At 54.5% G+C, this 23,571-nt stretch overlaps 1 protein-coding gene across 2 annotated transcripts in view; it reads left to right on the plus strand.

Moving 5' to 3' along the window:
* The first annotated feature begins 794 nt into the window (after window positions 1–794).
* The window catches only part of LOC135054528 (oocyte zinc finger protein XlCOF6-like), a 35,639-nt gene continuing 12,862 nt past the window's right edge, over window positions 795–23,571 (plus strand). For both annotated transcript variants that reach the window (XM_063957665.1, XM_063957666.1), the window contains exon 1: window positions 795–872. The gene's annotated coding sequence lies outside the window, so the exon portion shown is untranslated. The remainder of the gene's footprint in view (window positions 873–23,571) is intronic.

The following is a 23,571-nucleotide window of genomic DNA, read 5'->3' on the forward strand; positions in this document are numbered from 1 at the left end:
GTGCTGCTGTGTGAGGGCCTCTTTGTGCTGCTGTGTGATCTCCCTTATGTGCTGCTGTGTGATCTCCCCTCTGTGTTGCTGTGTGAGGCTACTCTGTGCTGCTGTGTGATCTCCACTCTGTGCTGCTGTGTGAGGCTCCTCTGTGCTGCTGTGTTAGGGCCCCTCTGTGCTGCTGTGTGAGGCCCCTCTGTCCTGCTGTGTGAGGGCCCTCTATGCTGCTGTTTGAGGGCCCCTCTGTGCTGCTGTGTGATCTCCCCTATGTGCTGCTGTGTGATCTCCCCTCTGTGCTGCTGTGTGAGGCTCCTCTGTGCTGCTGTGTGAGGCTCCTCTGTGCTGCTGTGTGAGGCTCCTCTGTGCTGCTGTGTGAGGGCCCCTCTGTGCTGCTGTGTAAAGCTCCTCTGTGCTGCTGTGTGAGGCTCCTCTGTGCTGCTGTGTGAGGGCCCCTCTGTGCTGCTGTGTGAAGCTCCTCTGTGCTGCTGTGTGATCTCCCCTCTGTGCTGCTGTGTGAGGGCAAGCCTACAGTGTTATTAACCGTTGCCAAAATCCAACATGGCCGCTGGGGCATCATCATAGTTACTATAGTAACGGGGGGGGGGGGGGGGGGCGAAGACAGCTTATGTTAATGGAGAACACAGACTAGAGGTCGATTTTTACCATAATAATTGTAACAATATAAACACGACAAATATCCCGGCGGCCATTTTCCTGTGGTTCAAATGTTAATAGAGAAGTAAACTCACACACAAGGCGCCATTTTCTTTTAGTCCGAATAGTGACCTCAGGAAGAAAAGACGCCGCATATATGACGTCATCACCCATCGCCTGACACACGCTCTTCTCATGTGAGTGGCCTCTAGTATCTCATCCTCCAGGTAAAACTACCCCCTCACCTACTACCCCTGCCTGTCTCCTGCACCCCTCACCTACTACCCCTGCCTGTCTCCTGCTCCTCTCACCTACTACCCCTGACTGTCTCCTGCCCCCTCACCTACTACCCCTGCCTGTCTCCTGTCCTCCTCACCTACCACCCCTGCCTGTCTCCTGCACCCCTCACCTACTACCCCTGCCTGTCTCCTGCCCCCTCACCTACTACCCCTGCCTGTCTCCTGTCCTCCTCACCTACCACCCCTGCCTGTCTCCTGCACCCCTCACCTACTACCCCTGCCTGTCTCCTGCCCCCTCACCTACTACCCCTGCCTGTCTCCTGCACCCCTCACCTACCACCCCTGACTGTCTCCTGCACCCCTCACCTACCACCCCTGTCTGTCTCCTGCACCCCTCACCTACTACCCCTGCCTGTCTCCTGCACCCCTCACCTACTACCCCTGCCTGTCTCCTGCCCCCTCACCTACTACCCCTGCCTGTCTCCTGTCCTCCTCACCTACTACCCCCCACCTACTACCCCTGCCTGTCTCCTGCCCTCCTCACCTACTACCCCCCACCTACTACCCCTGCCCCCTACCTGTCTCTTGCCCCCTCACCTGCTGCCCCCTGCCCCCTCACCTTCTGCCCCTGCCTGTCTCCTGCCCCCCTCATCTCCTACCCCTACCTGTCTCCTGCCCCCTCACCTCCTGCTCCTGCCCCCTCACATGCTGCTCATGCCGGTCTCCTGCCCACCTCACCTGCTGCCCGTTGCCGGTCACCTGCCCCCTCACCTGCTGCCCCTGCTTGTCTCCTGCCCCCATCACCTGCTGCCTGTCTCCTGCCCCCTCACCTACTACCACCTGCCTGTCTCCTGCACCCCTCACCTACTACCCCTGCCTGTCTCCTGCACCCCTCACCTACTACCCCTGCCTGTCTCCTGCACCCCTCACCTACTACCCCTGCCTGTCTCCTGCACCCCTCACCTACCACCCCTGCCTGTCTCCTGCCCCCTCACCTACCACCCCTGCCTGTCTCCTGCCCCCTCACCTACTACCACCTGCCTGTCTCCTGCCCCCTCACCTACTACCACCTGCCGGTCTCCTGCCCTCCTCACCTACTACCCCCCACCTACTACCTCTGCCCCCTACCTGTCTCTTGCCCCCTCACCTGCTGCCCCCTGCCCCCCCCCCCCTCACCTTCTGCCCCTGCCTGTCTCCTGCCCCCCTCATATCCTACCCCTACCTGTCTCCTGCTCCCTCACCTCCTGCTCCTGCCCCCTCACATGCTGCTCCTGCCGGTCTCCTGCCCACCTCACCTGCTGCCCCTTGCCGGTCACCTGCACCCTCACCTGCTGCCCCTGCTTGTCTCCTGCCCCCATCACCTGCTGCCTGTCTCCTGCGCCCATCACCTACTACCCCTGCCTGTCTCCTGCCCCCTCACCTACTACCACCTGCCTGTCTCCTGCACCCCTCACCTACTACCCCTGCCTGTCTCCTGCCCCATCACCTACTATCCCTGCCTGTCTCCTGCACCCCTCACCTACTATCCCTGCCTGTCTCCTGCCCCCCTCACCTGCTGCCCCTTTCCTGTCTCCTGCCCCCCCTCACCTGCTGCCCCCTGCCTGTCTCCGCCCCCCCCCCCCATCTGCCCCTGCCTGTCTCCTGCCTCCCTCATCTCCTACCCCTGCCTGTCTCCTGCTCCTCACCTCCTGCCCCTGCCGATCTCCTGCCCCCCCTCACATGCTGCCCCTGCCAGTCTCCTGCCCACCTCACCTGCTGCCCCCTGCCAGTCACATGCCCTTTCACCTGCTGCCTCTGCTTGTCTCCTGCCCCCATCACCTGCTGCCTGTCTCCTGCCCCCCTCACCTACTACCCCTGCCTGTCTCCTGCTCCCCCCCTCACCTACTACCCCTGCCTGTCTCCTGCCCCCCTCACCTACTACCCCTGCCTGTCTCCTGCCCCCCTCACCTACTACCCCTGCCTGTCTCCTGCCCCCCTCACCTACTACCCCTGCCTGTCTCCTGCCCCCTCACCTACTACCCCTGCCTGTCCTGCTCCCCTCACCTACTACCCCTGCCTGTCTCCTGCCCCCCCCTCACCTACTACCCCTGCCTGTCTCCTGCCCCCCTCACCTACTACCCCTGCCTGTCTCCTGCCCCCCTCACCTACTACCCCTGCCTGTCTCCTGCCCCCTCTCCTACTACCCCTGCCTGTCCTGCTCCCCTCACCTACCACCCCTGCCTGTCTCCTGCCCCCTCACCTACTACCACCTGCCTGTCTCCTGCCCCCCTCACCTACTACCCCTGCCTGTCTCCTGCCCCCTCACCTACTACCACCTGCCTGTCTCCTGCCCTCCTCACCTACTACCCCTGCCCCCTACCTGTCTCTTGCCCCCCCTCACCTTCTGCCCCTGCCTGTCTCCTGCCCCCTCACCTCCTGCTCCTGCCCCCTCACATGCTGCCCCTGCCGGTCTCCTGCCCACCTCACCTGCTGCCCCTTGCCGGTCACCTGCCCCCTCACCTGCTGCCCCTGCTTGTCTCCTGCCCCCATCACCTGCTGCCTGTCTCCTGCCCCCATCACCTACTACCCCTGCCTGTCTCCTGCCCCCCTCACCTGCTGCCCCCTTCCTGTCTCCTGACCCCCCACCTACTACTCCTGCCCCCTACCTGTCTCTTGCCCCCTCACCTGCTGCCCCCTGCCTGTCTCTGCCCCCCCCCACCATCTGCCCCTGCCTGTCTCCTGCCTCCCTCATCTCCTACCCCTGCCTGTCTCCGGCCCCCCTCACCTACTACCCCTGCCTGTCTCCTGCCCCCCTCACCTACTACCCCTGCCTGTCTCCTGCCTCCCTCACCAACTACCCCTGCCCGTCTCCTGCTCCCCTCACATGCTGCCCCTGCCAGTCTCCTGCCCACCTCACCTGCTGCCCCCTGCCAGTCACATGCCCCCTCACCTGCTGCCCCTGCTTGTCTCCTGCCCCCATCACCTGCTGCCTGTCTCCTGCCCCCCTCATCTACTACCCCTGCCTGTCTCCTGCCCCCTCATCAACTATTCCTGCTTGTCTCCTGCCCCCTCACCTACTACCCCTGCCTGTCTCCTGCCCCCCCCCTCACCTACTACCCCTGCCTGTCTCCTGCCCCCCCCTCACCTACTACCCCTGCCTGTCTCCTGCCCCCCTCACCTACTACCCCTGCCTGTCTTCTGCCCCCCCCTCACCTACTACCCCTGCCTGTCTCCTGCCCCCCTCACCTACTACCCCTGCCTGTCTCCTGCCCCCCTCACCTACTACCCCTGCCTGTCTCCTGCCCCCCTCACCTACTACCCCTGCCTGTCTCCTGCCCCCTCACCTACTACCACCTGCCTGTCTCCTGCCCCCCTCACCTACTACCCCTGCCTGTCTCCTGCCCCCTCACCTACTACCACCTGCCTGTCTCCTGCCCTCCTCACCTACTACCCCCCACCTACTACCCCTGCCCCCTACCTGTCTCTTGCCCCCTCACCTGCTGCCGCCTGTCTGTCTCCTGCCCCCCCCTCACCTTCTGCCCCTGCCTGTCTCCTGCCCCCCTCATCTCCTACCCCTACCTGTCTCCTGCCCCCTCACCTCCTGCTCCTGCCCCCTCACATGCTGCCCCTGCCGGTTTCCTGCCCACCTCACCTGCTGCACCTTGCCGGTCACCTGCCCCCTCACCTGCTGCCCCTGCTTGTCTCCTGCCCCCATCACCTGCTGCCTGTCTCCTGCCCCCATCACCTACTACCCATGCCTGTCTCCTGCCCCCCCTCACCTGCTGCCCCCTTCCTGTCTCCTGACCCCCCACCTACTACTCCTGCCCCCTACCTGTCTCTTGCCCCCTCACCTGCTGCCCCCTGCCTGTCTCTGCCCCCCCCCCACCATCTGCCCCTGCCTGTCTCCTGCCTCCCTCATCTCCTACCCATGCCTGTCTCCGGCCCCCCTCACCTACTACCCCTGCCTGTCTCCTCCCCCCCTCACCAACTACCCCTGCCCGTCTCCTGCTCCTCTCACCTACCACCCCTGACGGACTCCTGCCGCCCCTGCCTGTCTCCTGCCCCCCTCATCAACTATTCCTGCCTGTCTCCTGCCCCCCTCACCTGCCGCCCCTGCCTTTCTCCTGCTGTCCCCTGCCCCCTCACCTGCTGTACCCTGCCTGCCTCCTGCCCCCCTCAACTGCTGCCCCTGCTGGTCTCCTGCCCCCCTCACCTACTACCCCTGCCTGTCTTCTGTCCCCCTAATCTAGTACCCCTGCCTGTCTCCTGCCCCCCCCCTCACCAACTACCCCTGCCTGTCTCCTGCCCCCCCTCACCAACTACCCCTGCCTGTCTCCTGCCCCCCCCTCACCAACTACCCCTGTCCGTCTCCTGCTCCCCTCACCTACCACCCCTGACGGACTCCTGCCGCCCCTGCCTGTCTCCTGCTCCCCTCATCAACTATTCCTGCCTGTCTCCTGCCCCCCTCACCTGCCACCCCTGCCTGTCTCCTGCCCCCCTCACCTGCCACCCCTGCCTGTCTCCTGCCCCCTCACCTGCTGTCCCCTGCCCCCTCACCTGCTGTACCCTGCCTGTCTCCTGCCCCCCTCAACTGCTGCCCCTGCTGGTCTCCTGCCCCCCTCACCTACTACCCCTGCCTGTTTTCTGTCCCCCTCATCTAGTACCCATGCCTGTCTCCTGCCCCCCTCATCAACTATTCCTGCCTGTCTCCTGCCCCCCTCACCTACTACCCCTGCCTGTCTCCTGTCCCCCTCACCTACTACCCATCCTGTCTGCTGCCCCCCTCACCTACTACCCCTGCCTGTCTCCTGAACCCCTCACCCCTGCCTGTCTCCTGCCCCCCTCACCTACCACCCCTGCCTGTCTCCTGCCCCCCTCATCAACTATTCCTGCTTGTCTCCTGCCCCCTCACCTACTATCCCTGCCTGTCTCCTGCCCCCCTCACCTACTACCCCTGCCTGTCTCCTGCCCCCCTCACCCCCTCATCAACTATTCCTGCTTGTCTCCTTCCCCCTCACCTACTATCCCTGCCTGTCTCCTGCCCCCCTCACCTACTACCCCTGCCTGTCTCCTGCCCCCCTCACCTACTACCCCTGCCTGTCTCCTGCCCCCCTCACCTACTACCCCTGCCTGTCTCCTGCCCCCTCACCTGCTGCTCCTGCCGGTCTCCTGCCCACCTCACCTGCTGCTCCTGCCGGTCTCCTGCCCACCTCACCTGCTGCTCCTGCCGGTCTCCTGCCCACCTCACCTGCTGCTCCTGCCGGTCTCCTACCCACCTCACCTGCTGCCCCCTGCCGGTCACCTGCCCCCTCATCTGCTGCCCCTTCTTGTCTCTTGCCCCCATCACGTGCTGCCTGTCTCCTGTCCCACTTACCTGCTACCCCTCACCTGTCTCCTGTCCCCTCACCTGCTACAGCCTGCCTGTCTCCTGCCCCATCACATACTACCCCTGCCATTCTCCTGCTCCCTCACCTACTACCCCTTTCTGTCTCCTGTTCTCACCTTCTACCCCTGCCTGTATCCTGCCCCCCTAATCTCCTACCCCTGCCTGTCTCCTGCCCCCCTAATCTCCTACCCCTGCCTGTCTCCTGCCACCTCACCTGCTGCCCCCTGCCTGTCTCCTGTCCCCCTCACCTGCTGCCCCTGCCTTTCTCCTGTCACCTCACATGCTGCCCCTGCCGGTCACCTGCCCCCTTACCTGCTGCCCCTTCTTGTCTCCTGCCCCCATCACCTGCTGCCTGTCTCCTGTCCCCCTTACCTGCTGCCCCTCACCTGCTATCCCTGTCTGTGTCCTGCCCCCCACACCTACTACCCCTACCTCTCTCCTGCCCCCCTCACCTACTACCCCTGCCTGTCTCCTGCCCCACTCACCTGCTGCCCCTGCCTGTCTCCTGCCCCCCTCACCTGCCGCCCCTGCCTGTCTCCTGCCCCCCTCACCTGCCGCTCCTGCTTGTTTCCTGCCCCCCTCACCTGCTGCCCCTGCCTGTCTCCTACACCCCTCGCCTGCTATCCCTGCCAGTCTCCTACCCCCTGACCTGTTGCCCCTGCCAGCCTCCTGCCCACCTCACCTGCTGCCCCTGCCAGCCTCCTGCCCCCTCACCTGCTGCCTCCGGCCTGTCACCTGCTGCCCCCTGCCTGTCACCTGCCCCCTCACCTGCTGCCCCCTGCCTGTCTCCTGTCCCCATCAACTGCTGCCCCTGCTTGTCTCCTGCCCCCATCACATCACCTGCTGCCCCTGCCTGTCCCCCTCACCTGCTGCCCTTCACCTGTCTCCTACCCCCTCACCTGCTGCCCCTCACCTGTCTCCTGCCCCCTCACCAACTACCCCTGCCTGTCTCCTGACCTCCTCACCTGCTGCCCCTGCCTGTCCCCAGCCCCCTCACCTACTACCCCTGCCTGTCTCCTACACCCCTCACCTGCGGCCCCTGCAAGTTTCCTGCCCCCTCACCTGCTGCCCCTGCCTGTCTCCTGCCCCCATCAACTGCTGCACCTGCTTGTTTCCTAACTGTCACCTGCCCCCCCATACAGTGATATGAGGGGGAATAACACAGCTCCCGGCACACACTGATATGTGGTATTATTATTATTATATAGGGGAGAGGGGACCGTACAGTGATATATGAGGGGGAATAACACAGCTCCCGGCACACGCTGATATGTGGTATTATTATTATATAGGGGAGAGGGGACCGTACAGTGATATATGAGAGGGAATAACACAGCTCCCTGCACACGCTGATATGTGGTATTATTATTATATAGGGGAGAGGGGACCGTACAGTGATATATGAGAGGAATAACACAGCTCCCGGCACACACTGATATGTGGTATTATTATTATATAGGGGAGAGGGGACCGTACAGTGATATATGAGGGGGAATAACACAGCTCCCTGCACACACTGATATGTGGTATTATTATTATATAGGGGAGAGGGGACCGTACAGTGATATGAGGGGGATTAACACAGCTCCCTGCACACGATATGTGGTATTATTATTATATAGGGGAGAGGGAACCGTACAGTGATATATGAGGGGGAATAACACAGCTCCCGGCACACGCTGATATGTGGTGTTATTATTATATAGGGGAGAGGGGACCGTACAGTGATATATGAGGGGGAATAACACAGCTCCCGACACACACTGATATGTGGTATTATTATTTCTCTGACGTCCTAGTGGATGCTGGGAACTCCGTAAGGACCATGGGGAATAGCGGCTCCGCAGAAGACTGGGCACAACTAAAGAAAGCTTTAGGACTACCTGGTGTGCACTGGCTCCTCCCCCTATGACCCTCCTCGAGACCTCAGTTAGATTTTTGTGCCCGGCCGAGCTGGATGCACACTAGGGGCTCTCCTGAGCTCCTAGAAAGAAAGTATATTTTAGTTTTTTTATTTTACAGTGAGACCTGCTGGCAACAGGCTCACTGCAACGAGGGACTAAGGGGAGAAGAAGCGAACCTACCTGCTTGCAGCTAGCTTGGGCTTCTTAGGCTACTGGACACCATTAGCTCCAGAGGGATCGACCGCAGGACCCGTCCTTGGTGTTCGTTCCCGGAGCCGCGCCGCCGTCCCCATTACAGAGTCAGAAGCAAGAAGATGGTCTGGAAAATCGGCGGCAGAAGACTTCAGTCTTCACCAAGGTAGCACACAGCACTGCAGCTGTGCGCCATTGCTCCTCATGTACACCTCACACTCCGGTCACTGATGGGTGCAGGGCGCTCTGGGGATGGGGGGGGGGGCGCCGGGCGCCCTGAGGGAAATATTACACACCTTGGCTGGCAAAATAATCACAATATATAGTCCCAGAGGCTATATATGTGATAAATACCCCTGCCAGAATCCATAAAAAAGCGGGAGAAAAGTCAGCCGAAAAAGGGGCGGGGATAGCTCCCTCAGCACACTGGCGCCATTTTCTCTTCACAGTGCAGCTGGAAGACAGCTCCCCAGGCTCTCCCTTGTAGTTTTCAGGCTCAAAGGGTTAAAAAGAGAGGAGGGGCACTAAATTTAGGCACAATATTGTATATACAAGCAGCTATTGGGGAGTGTCGGTACGGCTGTGTCGACATGTTTGATGAGGAGGCTTATGTGGTGGCGGAGCAGATGCCGATAAATGTGATGTCGCCCCCTGTGGGGCCGACACCAGAGTGGATGGATAGGTGGAAGGTATTAACCGACAGTGTCAACTCCTTACATAAAAGGCTGGATGATGTAACAGCTGTGGGACAGCCGGCTTCTCAGCCCGCGCCTGCCCAGGCGTCTCAAAGGCCATCAGCGGCTCAAAAACGCCCGCTCCCTCAGATGGCAGACACAGATGTCGACACGGAGTCTGACTCCAGTGTCGACGAGGTTGAGACATATGCACAATCCACTAGGAACATCCATTACATGATCCCGGCAATAAAACATGTGTTACACATTTCTGACATTAACCCAAGTACCACTAAAAAAGGGTTTTATGTTTGGGGAGAAAAAGCAGGCAGTGTTGTGTTCCCCCATCAGATGAGTGAATGATCCCCCGATAAGAAACTGGTAATTTCTAAAAAGTTATTGATGGCGTACCCTTTCCTGCCAGAGGATAAGTTACGCTGGGAGATATCCCGTAGGGTGGATAAGGCGCTCACACGTTTGTCAAAAAAGGTGGCACTGCCGTCTTAGGATACGGCCACTTTGAAGGTACCTGTGGATAAAAAGCAGGAGGCTATCCTGAAGCCTGTATTTACACACTCAGGTACTAGACTGAGACCTGCAGATAGTGCTGCTGCAGCGTGGTCTGTGACCCTGTCAAACGGATACTATTTTGCTAACATAAGGGATGAGGGATGCACAGAGGGATATTTTGCCTGCTGGCATCCAGAATTAATGCAATGTCCATTCTGCCAGGAGGGTATTAGAGACCCGGCAGTGGACAGGTGATGCTGACTTTAAAAGGCACATAGAGATTCTGCCTTATAAGGGTGAGGAATTGTTTGGGGATGGTCTCTGGGACCTCGTATCAACAGCAACAGCTGGGAAGAAAATTTCTCTGACGTCCTAGTGGATGCTGGGGACTCCGTAAGGACCATGGGGAATAGACGGGCTCCGCAGGAGACTGGGCACTCTAAGAAAGATTTAGGACTACCTGGTGTGCACTGGCTCCTCCCCCTATGACCCTCCTCCAAGCCTCAGTTAGATTTCTGTGCCCGGCCGAGCTGGATGCACACTAGGGGCTCTCCTGAGCTCCTAGGAAGAAAGTGTTTGTTAGGTTTTTTATTTTCAGTGAGACCTGCTGGCAACAGGCTCACTGCAACGAGGGACTAAGGGGAGAAGAAGCGAACCTACCTAACTGGTGGTAGCTTGGGCTTCTTAGGCTACTGGACACCATTAGCTCCAGAGGGATCGAACACAGGACCCGACCTCGTCGTCCGTTCCCGGAGCCGCGCCGCCGTCCCCCTTACAGAGCCAGAAGCAAGAAGGTGGTCCGGAAAATCGGCGGCTGAAGACTTCTGTCTTCTCCAAGGTAGCGCACAGCACTGCAGCTGTGCGCCATTGCTCCTCATGCACACCACACACTGCGGTCACTGATGGGTGCAGGGCGCTGGGGGGGGGGCGCCCTGAGCAGCAATACTAACACCATGGCTGGCAAACTGGCACCATATATAGCCCCAGGGGCTATATAGGTGCTTATTAACCCCTGCCAGAACTTTTACAATAGCGGAAGAAAGCCCGCCGAAAAAGGGGCGGGGCCTTCTCCCTCAGCACACTGGCGCCATTTTTCCCTCACAGCTCCGCTGGTAGGAAGCTCCCTGGCTCTCCCCTGCAGTCCTGCACTACAGAAAAGGGTAAAAAAGAGAGGGGGGGCACAAATTAGGCGCATTATAACTGTTTTATGCAGCTATAAGGGGAAAACACGTTTCTATAGGTGATATCCCTGTGATATATAGCGCTCTGGTGTGTGCTGGCATACTCTCCCTCTGTCTCCCCAAAGGGCTTTGTGGGGTGCTGTCCTCTGTAAGAGCATTCCCTGTGTGTCTGCTGGGTGTCGGTACTGCTGTGTCGACTTGTATGAGGAGGAAAATGATGTGGAGGCGGAGCAAATGCCTGTGAATGTGATGTCACCCCCTGCGGGGTCGACACCTGTGTGGATGGACTTATGGAAGGAATTGCGTGAAAGTGTCAACTCCTTGCACAAAAGGTTTGACGACATAGGACAGCCGGCTACACAGCTTGTGCCTGTTCCAGCGTCTCAAATGTCATCAGGGATGTCGACACGGATACCGACTCCAGTGTCGACGATGATTAGACTAGTGTACCCTCCAATAGGTCCACCCGTTACATGATTGAGGCAATGAAAAATGTTTTACACATTTCTGATAATACCCGAGGTACCACAAAAAAGGGTATTATGTTTGGTGAGAAAAAACTACCTTTAGTTTTTCCTGCATCTGAGGAATTAAATGAGGTGTGTGAGGAAGCGTGGACTTCCCCCGATAAGAAATTGATAATTTCAAAACGGTTATTGGCAGCGTACCCTTTCCCGCTAGAGGATAGGTCACGTTGGGAAACACCCCCTAGGGTAGATAAGGCGCTGACACGCTTATCAAAGAAGGTGGCACTACCGTCTCCGGATACGGCCACCCTTAAGGAACCTGCTGATAGAAAGCAGGAAGCTACCCTAAAAGCTATTTACACACACACGGGCATTATATATAGCGTGGTCAGATTCCCTGTCGGATAATATTGATACCATGGATAGGGACAATATTTTGCTGACGATTGAGCATATAAAAGATGCAGTCTTATACATGCGTGATGCACAGAGGGATATTTGCCGGCTGGCATCAAGAATAAGCGCTATGTCCATTGCTGCCAGAAGGGGGTTATGGACTCGGCAATGGTCTGGCGATGCCGACTCAAAGCGGCACATGGAGGTTTTGCCCTATAAGGGGGTGGAACTGTTTGGGGACGGTCTTTCGGACCTCGTGTCCACAGCTACTGCTGGGAAATCGACCTTTTTGCCACAGGCTGCCCCACAGCAAAAGAAAGCACCGTATTATCAGGTACAGTCCTTTCGGCCCCAGAAAAGCAAGAGGGCTAGAGGCTCATCCTTTCTGCCGAGAGGCAAAGGTAGAGGAAAAAAGCTGCAAAGCACAGCTAGTTTCCAAGAGCAGAAGTCCTCCCCTGCGTCCGGTAAGTCCACAGCATGACGCTGGGGCTGCTCAGGCGGACCCGGGTACGGTGGGGGCATGTCTCAGAAATTTCAGCGCACAGTGGGCTCTCTCACAGGTGGATCCCTAGGTCCTTCAAGTAGTACTTCAGGGCTACAGGCTGGAATTCGAGACGTCTCCCCCTCGCCGTTTCCTAAAATCTGCCTTACCGGCAACTCCCTCTGCCAGGGAGGCAGTGTTGGTGGCTATTCAAAAACTGTATTCACAGCAAGTGATTGTCAAGGTACCCCTCCTTCAGCAAGGAAAGGGTTACTACTCCACAATGTTTGTGGTACCGAAACCGGATGGTTCGGTGAGACCCACCTTAAATTTAAAATCCTTGAACATTTATATCAAAAGGTTCAAGTTCAAGATGGAATCGCTCGGGGCGGTTATTGCGAGCCTGGACGAAGGGGATTACATGGTCTCCCTGGACATCAAGGATGCGTACCTGCATGTCCCCATTTACCCTCCTCACCAGGAGTACCTCAGATTTGTGGTACAGGACTGTCACTATCAGTTCCAGACGCTGCCGTTTGAGTTGTCCACGGCACCGAGGGTCTTTACCAAGGTAATGGCCGAAATGATGATACTCCTTCGCAAGAAAGGAGTTTCAATTATCCCGTACTTGGACAATCTCCTGATAAAGGCGAGGTCCAAGGAACAGTTGGTAGTGGGGGTAGCACTTTCTCGGGAAGTGCTACAACAGCACGGCTGGATTCTCAATATTCCAAAGTCACAGCTGGTCCCGACGACACGTCTTCTGTTCCTGGGAATGATTCTGGACACAGACCAGAAAAGAGTGTTTCTTCCAGTGGAAAAAGCAGAGGAGTTGTCATCTCTAGTCAGAGACATCCTAAAACCGGGACAGGTGTCGGTACATCAATGCACACGAGTCCTGGGAAAAATGGTAGCTTCGTACGAGGCAATTCCATTCGGAAGGTTCCACACAAGGACTTTCCAGTGGGACCTGTTGGACAAATGGTCCGGGTCCCATCTCCAGATGCAACAGCGGATAACCCTGTCGGCAAGAACCAGGGTGTCGCTGCTGTGGTGGCTGCAGAGGGCTCATCTACTAGAGGGCCGCATATTCGGAATACAGGACTGGGTCCTGGTGACCACGGATGCCAGCCTTCGGGGCTGGGGGGCAGTCACACAGGGAAGAAATTTCCAAGGACTGTGGTCAAATCAGGAGATTTCGCTTCACATAAATATTCTGGAGCTAAGGGCCATTTACAATGCCCTAAATCAAGCAAGACCCCTGCTTCAGAACCGGCCGGTGCTGATCCAGTCAGACAACATCACGGCGGTCGCCCATGTAAACAGACAGGGCGGCACAAGAAGCAGGAGGGCAATGGCAGAAGCCACAAGGATTCTCCGATGGGCAGAGAATCATGTGTTAGCACTGACAACAGTATTCATTCCGGGAGTGGGACAACTGGGAAGCAGACTTCCTCAGCAGGCACGACCTCCACCCGGGAGAATGGGGACTTCATCCAGAAGTATTCCGAATGCTGGTCAACCGCTGGGAAAAATCACAGGTGGACATGATGGCGTCCCGCCTCAACAAAAAGCTAAAAAGGTATTGCGCCAGGTCAAGGGACCCTCAGGCGATCGCTGTGGACGCTTTAGTGACACCGTGGGTGTACCAGTCGGTTTATGTGTTTCCTCCTCTGCCTCTCATTCCCAAGGTACTGAGAATAATAAGAAGGCGAGGAGTAAGAACTATTCTCGTGGCTCCGGATTGGCCAAGAAGAGCTTGGTACCCGGAACTTCAAGAGATGCTTACAGAGGACCCTTGGCCTCTGCCGCTCAGACAAGACCTGCTGCAGCAGGGACCCTGTCTGTTCCAAGACTTACCGCGGCTGTGTTTGACGGCATGGCGGTTGAACGCCGGATCCTAAAGGAGAAAGGTATTCCGGAGGAAGTCATCCCTACCCTGATCAAAGCCAGGAAGGATGTCACACAAAACATTATCACCGCATTTGGCGAAAATATGTTGCTTGGTGTGAGGCCAAGAAGGCCCCAACGTAGGAATTTCAACTGGGTCGATTCCTACATTTCCTGCAAGCAGGTGTGACTTTGGGCCTCAAATTGGGGTCCATTAAAGTCCAGATCTCGGCTCTGTCGATTTTCTTCCAGAAAGAACTGGCTTCACTGCCTGAAGTTCAGACTTTTGTCAAGGGAGTTCTGCATATTCAGCCTCCTTTTGTGCCTCCAGTGGCACCTTGGGATCTCAATGTGGTATTGGAGTTTCTAAAATCACATTGGTTTGAGCCACTTAAGACTGTGGATTTAAAATATCTCACGTGGAAAGTGGTTATGTTGTTGGCTCTGGCTTCGGCCAGACGGGTGTCAGAATTGGCGGCTTTGTCCTGTAAAAGCCCCTATCTGATTTTCCATATGGATAGGGCAGAGTTGAGGACTCGTCCTCAGTTTCTCCCGAAGGTGGTCTCAGCTTTTCACTTGAACCAACCTATTGTGGTGCCTGCGGCTACTAGGGACTTGGAGGATTCCAAGTTTCTGGACGTAGTCAGGGCCCTGAAAATGTATGTTTCCAGGACGGCTGGAGTCAGAAAAACTGACTCGCTGTTTATTCTATATGCACCCAACAAGCTAGGTGCACCTGCTTCTAAGCAGACTATCGCGCGCTGGATTTGTAGCACTATTCAGCTGGCGCATTTTGCGGTGGGATTACCGCAGCCTAAATCTGTAAAAGCCCATTCCACAAGGAAGGTGGGCTCATCTTGGGCGGCTGCCCGAGGGGTCTCGGCTTTACAACTTTGCCGAGCTGCTACTTGGTCAGGGGCAAACACGTTTGCAAAATTCTATAAATTTGATACCCTGGCTGAGGAGGACCTGGAGTTCTCTCATTCGGTGCTGCAGAGTCATCCGCACTCTCCCGCCCGTTTGGGAGCTTTGGTATAATCCCCATGGTCCTTACGGAGTCCCCAGCATCCACTAGGACGTCAGAGAAAATAAGAATTTACTCACCGGTAATTCTATTTCTCGTAGTCCGTAGTGGATGCTGGGCGCCCATCCCAAGTGCGGATTGTCTGCAATACTTGTAAATAGTTATTGTTACACAAATCGGGTTGTTATTGCGAGCCATCTGTTCAGAGGCTCCATTGTTATCATACTGTTAACCGGGGTTCCTATCACGAGTTATATGGTGTGATTGGTGTGGCTGGTATGAGTCTTACCCAGGATTCAAAATCATTCCTTATTGTGTCAGCTCTTCCGGGCACAGTGTCCTAACTGAGGCTTGGAGGAGGGTCATAGGGGGAGGAGCCAGTGCACACCATGTAGTCCTAAATCTTTCTTAGAGTGCCCAGTCTCCTGCGGAGCCCGTCTATTCCCCATGGTCCTTACGGAGTCCCCAGCATCCACTACGGACTACGAGAAATAGAATTACCGTTGAGTAAATTCTTATTTTTTTACCTCAGGTTTCCTCACAGCCTAAGAAAGCACTGTATTATCAGGTACAGTCCTTTCGGCTTCAGAAAAGCAAGCGGGTCAAAGGCGCTTCCTTTCTGCACAGAGACAAGGGAAGAGGGAAAAAGCTGCACCAGTCAGCCAGTTTCCAGAATCAAAATTCTTCCCCCGCTTCCTCTGAGTCCACAGCATGACGCGGGGGCTCCACAGGCGTAGCCAGGTACGGTGGGGGGCCGCCTCAAAAATTTCAGCGATCAGTGGGCTCGCTCACAGGTGGATCCCTGGGTCCTTCAAGTAGTATCTCAGGGGTACAAGCTGGAATTCGAGACGTCTCCCCCCGGCCGTTTCCTCAAATCTGCCTTGCCGACAACTCCCTCAGGCAGGGAGGCTGTGCTAGAGGCAGTTCACGAGCTGTATTCACCAGCAGGTGATAGTCAAGGTGCCCCTACTTCAACAAGGACGGGGTTACTATTCCACAATGTTGTGGTACCGAAACCGGACGGTTCGGTGAGACCCATTTTAAATTTGAAATCCTTGAACACATACATAAAAAAAAATTCAAGTTCAAGATGGAATCGCTCAGGGTGGTTATTGCAAGCCTGGACGAGGGGGATTACATGATATCCCTGGACATCAAGGATGCTTACCTGCATGTCCCCATTTACCATCCTCACCAGGAGTACCTCAGATTTGTGGTACAGGATTGCCATTACCAATTCCAGATGCTGCCGTTTGGACTGTCCATGGCACCGAGAGTGTTTACCAAGGTAATGGCAGAAATTATGATACTCCTTCAAAAAAAAAAAGGGAGTCTTAATTATCCCGTACTTGGACGAACTCCTTATAAAGGCGAGGTCCAAGGAGCAGTTGTTGGTCGGGGGTAGCACTTTCTCGGGAAGTGCTACAACAGCACGGATGGATTCTAAACATTCCAAAGTCACAGCTGGTTCCTACCACACGCCTACTGTTCCTGGGGATGGTTCTGGACACGGACCAGAAAAAAGTGTTTCTCCCGCAGGAGAAAGCCAAGGAGCTGTCATCTCTAGTCAGAGACCTCCTGAAACCAAAACAGGTATTGGTGCATCACTGCACACGAGTCCTGGGAAAAATGGTAGCTTCCTACGAAGCAATTCCATTCGGCAGGTTCCATGCAAGAACTTTTCAGTGGGACCTCTTGGACAAGTGGTCGGGATCGCATCTTCAGATGCATCGGCTGATAACCCTGTCTCCAAGGACCACGGTATCTCTACTGTGGTGGCTGCAGAGTGCTCATCTTCAAGAGGGCCGCAGATTCGGCATACAGGACTGGGTCCTGGTGACCACGGATGCCAGCCTTCGAGGGAAGAAATTTCCAAGGACTTTGGTCAAGTCAGGAGTCGTCCCTACACATAAATATTCTGAAATTGAGGGCCATTTACAATGCCCTAAGTCAGGCAAGGTCCCTGCTTCAAAACCAGCCGGTACTGATCCAATCAGACAACATCACGGCAGTCGCCCATGTAAACCGACAGGGCGGCACAAGAAGCAGGATGGCGATGGCAGAAGCCACAAGGGTTCTCCGATGGGCGGAAAATCACGTGTTAGCACTGTCAGCAGTGTTCATTCCGGGTGTGGACAACTGGGAAGCAGACTTCCTCAGCACGACCTACACCCGGGAGAGTGGGGACTTCATCCAGAAGTCTTCCAACTGATTGTAAACCGTTGGGAAAGGCCACAGGTGGACATGCTGGCGTCCCGTCTTAATAAAAAGCTAGAAAGATATTGCGCCAAGGCGAGAGACCCTCAGGCAATAGCTGTGGACGCTCTAGTGACACCGTGGGTGTACCAGTCGGTTTATGTGTTTCCTCCTCTTCCTCTCATACCCAGGGTACTGAAGATAATAAGGAGAAGAGGAGTAAGAACTATACTCATTGTTCCGGATTGGCCAAGAAGAACTTGGTACCCGGAGCTTCAAGAAATGTTATCAGAGGACCCATGGCCTTTACCGCTCAGACAGGACCTGCTGCAGCAGGGGCCCTGTCTGTTCCAAGACTTACCGCGGCTGCGTTTGACGGCATGGCGGTTGAACGCCGGATCCTGAAGGAAAAGGGCATTCTGGAGGAAGTCATTCCTACGCTGATTAAAGCTAGGAAAGAAGTAACCGCAAACCATTATCACCGCATTGGGCGAAAATATGTTGCGTGGTGTGAGGCCAGGAAGGCCCCAACAGAGGAATTTCAGCTGGGTCGATTTCTGCACTTCCTACAGTTAGGAGTGACTATGGGCCTAAAATTGGGTTCCATTAAGGTCCAGATTTCGGCTCTGTCGATTTTCTTCCAGAAAGAACTGGCTTCACTGCCTGAAGTTCAGACATTGTCAAGGGAGTCCTGCATAGTCAGCCTCCTTTTGTGCCTCCAGTGGCACCTTGGGATCTCAACATGGGGTTGAGTTTCCTAAAATCACATTGGTTTGGCGCCCTGGGCAGCAATTAGAGACCTCTTGGCAAAAGTGGGCATATATACAGCTGGACACGGTATATATGCATGGGCCCCCACCATATTTTTACACAGAAACGCGGGACAGAAGCTCGCCGTTGAAGGGGCGGGGCTTCTTCCTCAGCACTCACCAGCACCATTTTCTCTCCACAGCTCCGCTGAGAGGAAGATCCCCAGGCTCTCCCCTGCAGAATTACAGTAGAAGAGGGTAAAAAGAGAGGGGGGGCACATAAATTTGTCGCAAAAACAGTATATACAGCAGCTACTGGGTTAACACTAAGTTACTGTGTGATTCATGGGACATATAGCGTTGGGGTGTGTGCTGGCATACTCTCTCTCTGTCTCTCCAAAGGGCCTTGTGGGGGAACTGTCTTCAAATAGAGCATCCCCTGTGTGTGTGGTGTGTCGGTACGCTTGTGTCGGCATGTTTGAAGAGGAAGGCTATGTGGAAACAGAGCGGGAACAAATGAATGTGGGGTCGCCGCCGACACCCGATTGGATGGATATGTGGACGTTTTTAAATGATAATGTTACTTCCTTGCATAAAAGGTTGGATAAAGCTGAAGCCTTGGGACACCCGGGGTCTCAGCCCATGCCTGATCCTATGTCGCAGAGGCCATCAGGGTGATTCTGACTCCAGTGTCGATGGCGATGATGCAAAGTTACAGCCCTAAATGGCTAAAGCCATCCGTTACATGATTATAGCAATTGAAAGATGTGTTGCACATCACAGAGGAAACCCCAGTCCCTGACAAGAGGGTTTACATGTGTGGGGAAAAAAGGCAAGAGGTGACCTTTCCCCCTTCACATGAGTTAAATGAGTTATGTGTAAAGGCTTGGGAATCTCCAGATAGAAAACTGCAGATTTCCAAACGGATGCTTATGGCGTATTCTTTCCCGCCAACGGACAGGTTATGCTGGGAATCCTCCCCTAGGGTAGACAAAGCTTTAACACGCTTATCCAAGAGGGTAGCCCTGCCGTCACAGGATACGGCCACCCTAAAAGATGCTGCGGATAGAAAGCAGGATGGTACCCTGAAGTCCATTTATACACATTCAGATACCTTACTAAGGCCGGCAATTGCGTCGGCCTGGGTGTGTAGTGCTGTAGCAGCATGGACAGATACCTTATCTGAGGAACTTCATACCTTGGATAAGGATACTATATTACTGACCCTGGGGCATATAAAAGACGCTGTCATATATATGAGAGATGCTCAAAGAGACATTAGCCTACTGGGCTCTAGAATAAATGCAATGTTGATTTCTGCCAGAAGGGTCCTGTGGACTCTGCAATGGACAGGAGATGCCGACTCAAAAAGGCACATGGAGGTTTTACCTTACAAGGGTGAGGAGTTGTTTGGGGAGGGTCTCTCGGACCTGGTCTCCACAGCTACGGCTGGAAAGCCAAATTTTTTGCCATATGTTCCCTCACAACCTAAGAAAGCACCGTATTACCATATACAGTCCTTTCGATCACAAAAAGGCAAGAAAGTCAGAGGGGCATCCTTTCTTGCCAGAGGCAGGGGTAGAGGAAAGAAGCTGCACAATACAGCTAGTTCCCAGTAACAGAAGTCCTCCCTGGCTTCCACTAAATCCACCGCCTGACACTGGGGCTCCACAGGCGGAGCTAGGCCCGGTGGGGGTGCGTCTCCGAAATTTCAGCCACAAGTGGGTTCACTCCCAGGTGGATCCCTGGGCTATAGAGATTGTGTCTCAGGGATACAAGCTGGAATTCGAAGAGATGCCCCCTCACCGTTACCTCAAATTGGCCCTGCCAGCTTCCCCCTTAGAAAGGGAAATAGTGCAATTCACAAATTGTATCTTCAGCAGGTGGTGGTAAAGGTTCCCCTCCTGCAACAGGGAAGGGGTTGCTATTAGACCTTGTTTGTGGTACCGAAACCGGACGGTTCGGTCAGACCCATATTGATATTAAAATCCCTGAACATATACCTTCAAGGTTCAAGTTCAAGATGGAATCGCTCAGAGCGGTCATCGCAAGCCTGGAAGGGGGGGATTTTATGGTGTCTCTGGACATAAAGGATGCTTACCTTCATGTCCCCATTTATCCACCTCATCAGGAGTACCTCAGATTTGTGGTACAGGATTGTCATTACCAATTCCAGACGTTGCCGTTTGGTCTCTCCACGGCACAGAGAATATTTACCAAGGTAATGGCGGAAATGATGGTGCTCCTGCGACGTCAAGGAGTCACAATTATCCCATACTTGGACGATCTCCTCATAAAGGCGAGGTCCAGAGAGCAGTTGCTGATCAGCGTGGCACGCTCTCGGGAAGTGTTACAACAGCACGGCTGGATTCTAAATATTCCAAAGTCGCAGTTGATTCCTACGACTCGTCTGCCCTTCCTGGGCATGATTCTGGACACAGGCCAGAAGAGGGTTTATCTCCCGATGGAGAAGGCTCAGGAGCTCATGACACTGGTCAGAGACCTATTAAAAACAAAACAGGTGTCGGTGCATCACTGCACGCGAGTCCTGGGAAAGATGGTGGCATCATACGAGGCCATTCCCTTCGGCAGGTTCTATGCGAGGACTTTTCAATGAGATCTGTTGGACAAGAGGTCCGGATCACATCTACAAATACATCGGCTGATCACCCTATCCCCCAGGGCCAGGGTGTCTCTCCTGTGGTGGCTGCAGAGTGCTCACCTTCTCGAGGGCCGCAGATTCGGCATTTAGGACTGGGTCCTGGTGACCACGGACGCAAGTCTCCAAGGGTGGGGAGCAGTCACACAGGGAAGAAATTTCCAAGGTCTGTGGTCAAGTCAGGAGACTTGCCTTCACATCAACATCCTGGAACTAAAAGCAATATACAACGCCCTACGTCAAGCGGAGACCCTGCTTTGCGACCGTTCGGTGCTGATTCAGTCAGACAACATCACCGCAGTGGCTCATGTAAACCGCTAAAGCGGCACAAGGAGCAGGGTGGCGATGGCAGAAGCCACCAGAATTCTTCGCTGGGCGGATAATCACGTAAGTGCACTGTCAGCAGTGTTCATTCCGGGAGTGGACAACTGGGAAGCAGACTTCCTCAGCAGGCACGACCTCCACCTGGGAGAGTGGGGACTTCATCAAGAAGTCTTCACGCAGATTGCAAGTCAGTGGGAACTGCCACAAGTAGACATGATGGCATCCCGCCTCAACAAAAAGCTACCAAGGTATTGCGCCAGGTCAAGAGACCCTCAGGCGATAGCTGTAGACGCACTAGTGACACCGTGGGTGTTCCAGTCGGTCTATGTATTTCCTCCTCTTCCTCTCGTACCCAAGGTGCTGAGAATCATAAGAAGAAGAGGAGTGAGAACAATACTCATTGTTCCGGATTGGCCAAGAAGGACTTGGTATCCAGAGCTGCAAGAAATGCTCACAGAGGACCCATGGCCTCTACCTATGAGACAGAACTAGTTGCAACAGGGGCCCTGTCTGTTCCAAGACTTACCACGGCTGCGTTTGACGGCATGGCGGTTGAACGCCGGATCCTAGCAGAAAAGGGCATTCCGGATGAAGTTATTCCTACGCTGATAAAGGCTAGGAAGGACGTGACAGCAAAACATTATCACCGTATATGGCGAAAATATGTTGCTTGGTGTGATGCCAGGAATGCCCTTACGGAGGAATTCCAGCTGGGCCGTTTCCTTCACTTCCTACACTCGGGAGTGACTTTGGGCTTAAAATTGGGTTCCATTAAGGTCCAGATTTCGGCCCTATCCATTTTCTTTCAAAAAGAACTGGCTTCTATTCCTGCAGTTCAGATGTTTGTAAAGGGAGTGCTGCATATTCAGCCCCCTTTTGTACCTACAGTGGCGCCTTGGGATCTTAACGTGGTGTTGAGTTTCCTGAAGTCACACTGGTTTGAGCCACTTAAAACCGTGGAGTTAAAATTTCTCACGTGGAAGGTGGTCATGCAATTAGCCTTGGCTTCAGCTAGGCATGTGTCAGAATTAGCGGCTTTGTCATATAAAAGCCCCTATCTGGTTTTCCATATGGACAGGGCAGAATTGCGGACCCGTCCGCAATTTCTGCCAAAAGTGGTGTCATTTTTTCATATGAACCAACCTATTGTAGTGCCTGTGGCTACTCGTGACTTTGAGGATTCCGAGTTGCTAGATGTGGTCAGGGCTTTGAAGGTTTATGTAGCCAGAACGGCTAGAGTCAGGAAAACTGAGTCACTGTTTATCCTGTATGCACCCAACAAGCTGGGTGCTCCTGCTTCAAAGCAAACTATTGCTCGCTGGATCTGTAACACGATTCAGCAGGCTCATTCTGTGGCTGGATTGCCACTGCCAAAATCTGTAAAAGCCCAATCCACAAAGAAGGTGGGCTCTTCTTGGGCGGCTGCCCGAGGGGTCTCGGCATTACAGCTTTGCCGAGCGGCTAATTGGTCGTGTCAAACACTTTTGCAAAGTTCTGCAAGTTTGATACCCTGGCTGAGGAGGACCTTTTGTTTGCTCATTCGGTGCTGCAGAGTCATCTGCACTCTCCCGCCCGTTTGGGAGCTTTGGTATAATCCCCATGGTCCTTACGGAGTCCCCAGCATCCACTAGGACGTTAGAGAAAATAAGATTTTACTTACCGGTAAATCTATTTCTCGTAGTCCGTAGTGGATGCTGGGCGCCCGTCCCAAGTGCGGACTTCTGCAATGCTTGTATATAGCTTACATAAGGGTTATATTATAGTTGCATCAGGGTTGATCAAAATCCTGACATGGTCAAAATAACCGACATTTAAAATGTCAAAAAGTCGACATGAGTTTTTCATGTTTTTTTTTTTAATTGCCACAGACTTGTTGATACTTTTACCATCCCAGTGGACCTGGAGGGGGAATACAATAGTGTGCCGAGCGCAGCGAGCCATGCGAGGGGACACGGTACACTTAGACTGTGTCCATGTCAACCTGTGTCAACATACACACAAAAAGCAATGAAAGACTTGTCGACTGTTTGACCTGTCGACGTTTTAAATGTCAGTATTTTGACCATGCTGGGATTTTGACCTTCGGGATTTTGATTGTAGATATTTCATACTAATCCCGGACTAGGAACTTGACATTTGGAAAGTATCTTGTTTTGTGACTTAGGCACCCACTAAGAAGGGCTTTTTCAAGATTTCATCCACAAAGGGGTTAAAAGGGGTGAGATGATTATTGGAAAGTCCCCCCTCACAGAGGAGAGGTAAGACAGCCCACACAGCCGGGACTATAAAGAATGCATGGTGCCGGCAATACCAAGTCACGGAGGGGGAGGACACAATGCTCTGTTCCTAGACTTCCTTGCCAGTGGCAGTTTTAGAGCAGTCGATTATTCAAATAGGGGAGCCACATCAACTGCCACCGCTAAACACTGTCAAACATCGCTGAGTGTTGGCTTTCCTGTTTGAGTAATAGGCTGCTCTGCATCTGCCACTGGCAATGAAGTCCAGCCTTATTGTTTATGAGATTTTGCGATGAGTCAGTTTTCAGATATAAGTACTTAACCAACCTATTTCCAGTCAGGAGAGGATAGTGTCTAAATTATCAGAGGTTAACCTGTCACGTGAACTAAACATTGGCGAACCTCTCAGAGAGCAATAGGAGGAAAGGAGAGAGAGAT

This window comes from Pseudophryne corroboree, chromosome 3, assembly GCF_028390025.1.
Source record: "Pseudophryne corroboree isolate aPseCor3 chromosome 3, aPseCor3.hap2, whole genome shotgun sequence".
In the NCBI taxonomy this organism is placed as follows: Eukaryota; Metazoa; Chordata; class Amphibia; order Anura; family Myobatrachidae; genus Pseudophryne; species Pseudophryne corroboree.